This window comes from Phocoena phocoena, chromosome 2 (genome assembly GCF_963924675.1).
Source record: "Phocoena phocoena chromosome 2, mPhoPho1.1, whole genome shotgun sequence".
NCBI classification, from domain to species: Eukaryota; Metazoa; Chordata; class Mammalia; order Artiodactyla; family Phocoenidae; genus Phocoena; species Phocoena phocoena.
In genome coordinates this window covers 19481802-19487848 of record NC_089220.1, presented here as the reverse complement: position 1 = coordinate 19487848, position 6047 = coordinate 19481802, and the positions used below count along the sequence as shown (strand labels likewise).

Here is a 6047-nt window from a genome sequence, read left to right as displayed (position 1 = left end):
AGCAATAGACAAGAAGACAGGTCAATAGACAGCAGAGAATATCAATAAAGTCAAAAGTTGTTTCTTTGTAAAGATCAACAAAACTGGCTAACTATATCTAGACTGATCAAATAAAAATTTTTTAAATTACTAAAATAAAAAAATATAAGAGGGGATATTACTACCCAATGTACAAATTAAAAGAAAAAAAGAATTTAAGTGAACAATGAACAGTAATATGCCAACAAATTAGATAACCTTATTAAAATGGATAAATTCCTAGAAAGACACAAACTACCAAAACTGACACAAGAAGAAATAGAAAATCTGAATAGCCTCCTAACAAGTAAAGAGCTTGCATTTACAAAAAATAAAAACTAAAAAAATAAAATTCCCCTCAAAATGTTCAAGTAGAAATGGCTTTGTTTGTGAATTCTATTAAATATTTAAAGAAGAATTTGCATCAATTCTTCACAAACTCTTAAAAAATAGAAGATGAGAGAATTCCTTACTCATCCTATGAGGCCAATGTTACCATGATATCAAAACCTGGCAAAGGCATTAGAAGAAAAGAAGCTACAGCACAATATCACTTATGCATATAGATGCAAAACTTTTTGACAAAATACTAGCAGATTGAATCCAGCTGTATATTAAAAGGATTATATAGCATACCCAAATGGGATTTATTCCAGAAATATAAGGTTGGTATAATATACAAAAATTAATCAATGTAATAAACTGTATTAATAAAATAAAGAACAAAAACAATTGAAGAAACTTAACCATCTCAATAGATGCAGAAAACTCATTTGACAAGACCAACATCCTTTCATCATAAAAACACTCAGCAAACTAGGAATAGAGGTTTAGTTCTGCTACACAGTCAAATTCACGAATGATAAATCCACAGCTGACATTACACTTAATGATGAAAGAGTGAAAACTTTCTCCCTAAGATCAAGAACAACACAAGGATGCCTGTTCTTGTTATTTCTATTCAACATTGTATTGGTGGTTCTAGCCAAGGCAATTAGGGAAGAAAATGAAATAAAAGGCATCCAGATGGAAAAGGAAGAAATAAATTATCTCTTTTCACAGATGTCATAATCTTATAAAGAAAATGCTAAGAAACACAAACACACATACAAACACACACACACACACCATACAGTTAGAGACAATAAATGAAGACAGATTCTAGGCTATAAGATCAGTATACAAAGATGCACGGTATTTTATACACTCACAATGAACAACAGAAAGTGGAATCAAGAAAACAGCTTGAATAAAAATATTATCAAAGATAAAATGCTTAGGAATGAATTTATCCAAAGTTCAAGATGTATGCAATGATACATACAGAAATTTGTTGAAATAAATTAAAGAAAACCTAAATAAATAGAATGACATCTGTGTTCATGGATTGGAAAACTTAATGCAGTTAAGATGGAAATACTCTCCAATCTGATGTATAGATTCAACATAATCCCTATCAAAATACCAATGAGGGACTTCCCTGGTGGCACAGATGTTAAGAATCTGCCTGCCAAGGCAGAGGACACGGGGTTGAGCCCTGGTCCAGGAAGATTCCAAATGTTGTGGAGCAACTAAGCCCGTGCACCACAAAACTACTGAGCCTGCTTTCTAGAGCCTGTGAGCCACAACTACTGAGCCCGCATGCCACAACTACTGAAGCCCAGGTGCCTAGAGCCTATGCTCCACAACAAGAGAAGCCACCACACTACAACAAAGAGTAGCCCCCACTCACTGCAACTAAAGAAAAGCATGTGCATAGCAACAAAGACCCGATGCAGCCAATAAGTAAATAAATTTATTTTAAAAAAATGCCAATGACTTCTCTTTAAATAGACATGTTTATTCTAAAATTCATATGGATTAGTAAGTTTGCCAGAATAGCCAAAACAATCTTCAAAAAAAAAGAATAGAGAGAACTCAGAATACTTAAAAATTTACCATATAGCCTTGATAATTAAGACATGTGGTATTAGCATAAGTATGGGCACACAGAACAATAGAATTGAATTGGGGATGTAGAAATAAATACATATTTATTGACATTTTATTTAAGAAAAGAGTGCCAAGAACATTCAAGGCAGGGAAGGAAAGCCTTTTCAACAAGCGGTGCTAGAATCATCAGAAATCCACATGTAAAAGAATGAATTTGGATCCCTATTGAATGCAGAATGTACAAATTAACTTAAAGTAAAATAGTTAAAAAAAAACTATAAAACTCATAGGAGAAAATATAGGTGTAAATCTTCATGACTTTGAAATAGCCAACGGTTTCTTAGATGTGACAGCAAAAGTACAAGCAAAAATAGAAAAAAATAGACAAATTGAACTTATCAAAGTCAAAAACTTTTATATATCAAAGGGCAGTATCAGGAAAGTGAAATGACAAACTATAGAATACAAAAAAAGTATATATAAATCATATATTTGATAAGAAATTAATGTCTGGGGTGTGTAAGAATCTTTAGAATTCAACCATAAAAAGATAAAATAATCTAATTTAAAAATTGACAAAGTATTTGAAAAGACATTTCACCTATATCTATATCTATATCTGTATCTATATCTATATATGGATGGTCAATAGGCACATGAAACAATGCTTGAAATCATTAACCATTAGGGAAATGCAAATCAAAATCACAATGAGATACCACTTCACATCTATTAAAATAGCTATAATCAATAAACAGAAGATAACAAGTGTTGGTGAAGATGTGGAGAAATTGAAACACTTATATATTGCTGGTAGGAATGTAAAAAGATGCTACCTTTGTTGAAAACCATTTGGTAGCTCCTCAAATAGTTAAAAATAGACTTACCACACAGACGTCATTCTCTAAATCACCATAAGTAGAACATCATGGTAGATCTTACTGGGAGTAAAATAGTCAAAAGGCATGAACATTGTCCTTCAGCTAAGTGCAATACAGTTTGTAGGAGAAACTTTCTAGATATCAAAGTGATATGACCTGGCTTTAATAATGCTATAATCCAAGCACAACATTCTAGAAGTGTACCTTTCCGTGTTACAGTGGATTACAATTAATGGGAGGTCTGTTTACTAACTCACTTGCGTTGAAATTGTTTTTGAGCAACTATTTTTTGTTTTCAAATTGGAACAACCATATGAATTGTATAAATACTCTATCTTAATAAGTACATCTATATTGTATTATATATATATTCTATTATTCATTTGGCAGAAGATGCATTTAAGGCACAGAAATGCCAAGAAATAATCCTAATTTGCCAGATCTGATAAACAGTGAAACCATAATTTTAACTCAATTTTTAGGATTCCAAAATGTCTAGAATTCCAAAATTATGGTGCCACATGTCTTAACACAATATTGAGATGTGATTCTTGAAATCTGTTGGGTGATAACCATTTTAATTTTTATGTTCTCTTAAAAAATATCATGTCTGGATTCATGGAAACTGGGTTATATCTTCAAATTCTAGGTGCCCCGGATTTATTTTTTTAAATAGAAAGTAAATAAATGCCTTTCTAGACTCATTTTGAAGATCTAATAAGTAAACTCTTTGTGAAACACAAAGTATATTGATGTGATTTTTCTTTGTCTTTATCATCAAGGATACCACTGAGACCACAGGTTGAAGTCCCCAGACTAAAGAACAAGCAGTAAATTTTAGGCCCTAAGCATCCTGTAAAAAAAAAAAAAATCCATCTCTGTATGAATCATTATCAAGCAGTCTTTGTCACACACTTGAAGTAGTATCACATTTTTTAAAATGTTATGCCACGTAAAATAGATAGCTAGTGGGAAGCAGCCGCATAGCACAGGGAGATCAGCTCGGTGCTTTGTGACTACCTACAGGGGTGGGATAGAGAGGGTGAGAGGGAGGGAGATGCAAGAGGGAAGAGATATGGGAACATATGTGTATGTATAACTAATTCACTTTGTTATAAAGCAGAAACTAACACACCATTGTAAAACAATTATACTCCAATAAAGATGGTAAAAATAAATAAATAAATAAATAAATAAATAAATAAAATGTTATGCCAACTGATGATTGAACATGTAATTGCACAAAGCCAGCTTAGTCACTGGATATTTTTGCTCCCTGAAATGGCCTTTCTAATCTTTAGAGCAGAACTTTTGCCTCAGGCTGTGTTTAATAATATATTAAGCATTAAATGTATGAATATAGTATAAACACATTAGTATTTTTTTTCAATACATGGCTTTTCTTGCATCTTTAAAACATTACAAATAAGTCTGAGGAATTATCTGGCATCTTGCTGTTTCTGTAGCTGGAAAACTTAGATTTTATTTATGACCCTGCTGAACTGTTCTGTTTTCAGAAATGTAGATACCATCCAAAATTTATCTGATATCTTTTCTTTTAACTGTTGGGGTTTGCTGAATCAAAGCAGTTAAATTTGATAGAAGTTCAGTGTTGTTTCCTTCAAGAATTAACTCATCTTAAAAAAAAAAAATCAACTCATCTTTTTGGGCATGAGATACCGAACAAGCAGCTCCTGGCTTCATCCAAGTCCAGTAGATGTATTCTTTGCCAAAGAAATTTTGGATTTCAGCAAGATACCCATTCTCCTGAAGAACGACATTGATGGTGAAATCGGCATGCACAGACCTCATCTTAGAATAGACCAACACCCTTGGTCATGTTCTGTACACGACTACAGATAGTGCAGACGGAAACGAGTTGCTTTCTATTTCCCCACCCTTTGTAGCCTGGAGTCTCTTCTTTTTCTTTCCAAGGAGACTGAGTTCTACATTGATGTGATTGAAGTCCTTCCACAGGGTGCCTCTGGAACTGTGCATCCCTTCAGAGTGATGTAGACATCATCTGGAATGTGGACAGTCTTAATCCTGAGAACAGTCTTCATCCTTGCAAATGATGCAACAAAGAATCACATTCATATTTTTTAACTGCCCTGAATTCCATATTCTTATGTACCTGTACTCATTTCCTTGTCAAAGAAATATAATTTTTTTGATATATATAGTTTCTTGTTATTTTGCCATGTGTGTCTTTCCACACAGAAAATAGTTTTTTACCTAATTTTTAATTGGTAGTATCTCAATAGCAACTTTCAAATACTTTCAAACTCTCTTAATCCTAGACTTGTAAGAGTTTCTTAAGCTGTTATAAATAGAAAAAAATATACAGCTGGAATTTAAATCTGAAGCTATCATAGCCCTATGGGTAGAGGCATAGTTAAAAGTGAGTGGCATGAAAAGTAACTTAAGTAGCATCATGAACCGTTCAAATTTAAAAGGGGACAGGTTCGAGAAGGATCCTTTTTTTCCCCCTTAAATCATGCTCAATACATTAGGTGTTATTCACTAAAATCTCAATTAAATGCATAGACTGAGTACTGTGGGGTTGCCCAGATCAATTGCGTGTAGGTCGATCACTGAGCAACCATCAATAAAGCAATCAAAGTTGAAATATATTCTGCTTACAGTTTCTTGCTTCCAGTATGCTAGGAAGTAACTGTAATCGCTATTCCCTTTAGCTCTATCACTTGGAAGACTGACAGAGGAACAGTGCTTCAGGAGGAAATGTTCTCCTCATTGGATAAATTGATGAGTGGGTACTTGAAAATTAGGGCTCTAAGATTGAGGAAATCTGATCAATCCTGTACCAATGATATACACTAATATTAAAAAGTTATGATGTTGGCCTCTCCAAAGAATGTTAAAAAGTTTGCAGCTGGTCACTCAGATTGAAAAGGTATCATGAAAGGGGGTCACTATCCCCCAAATTCTTCATCTTAATTCAAACCAAGGTATAATTATTTGGTATCAGTATTTTAAATGGTCATAATGATTGTAGCAGGCAGTGGAATGCCACAATGATTTCCCACCTTCTGGTACCCAGGAATTTGTGAAATCTTTTCTTGACTACAAGGTGGGACCAGTGAGTTGATTCTAATCAATAGAATATGGCAAAGGCAAAAGAATGTCACACTTTTGATTAGGTTTTTTATACAGCAAAGGTGATGGAAAAGCACCCCCATGATTATTTTATGAAGC

The 6047-nt window shown here is 33.4% G+C and overlaps 1 pseudogene; it reads right to left on the bottom strand.

The window, feature by feature from the left end:
- Positions 1 to 4313: 4313 nt before the first annotated feature.
- On the bottom strand, positions 4314 to 4894 carry LOC136118763 (large ribosomal subunit protein uL6 pseudogene; annotated as a pseudogene).
- Between the last annotated feature and the right edge of the window lie 1153 nt (positions 4895 to 6047).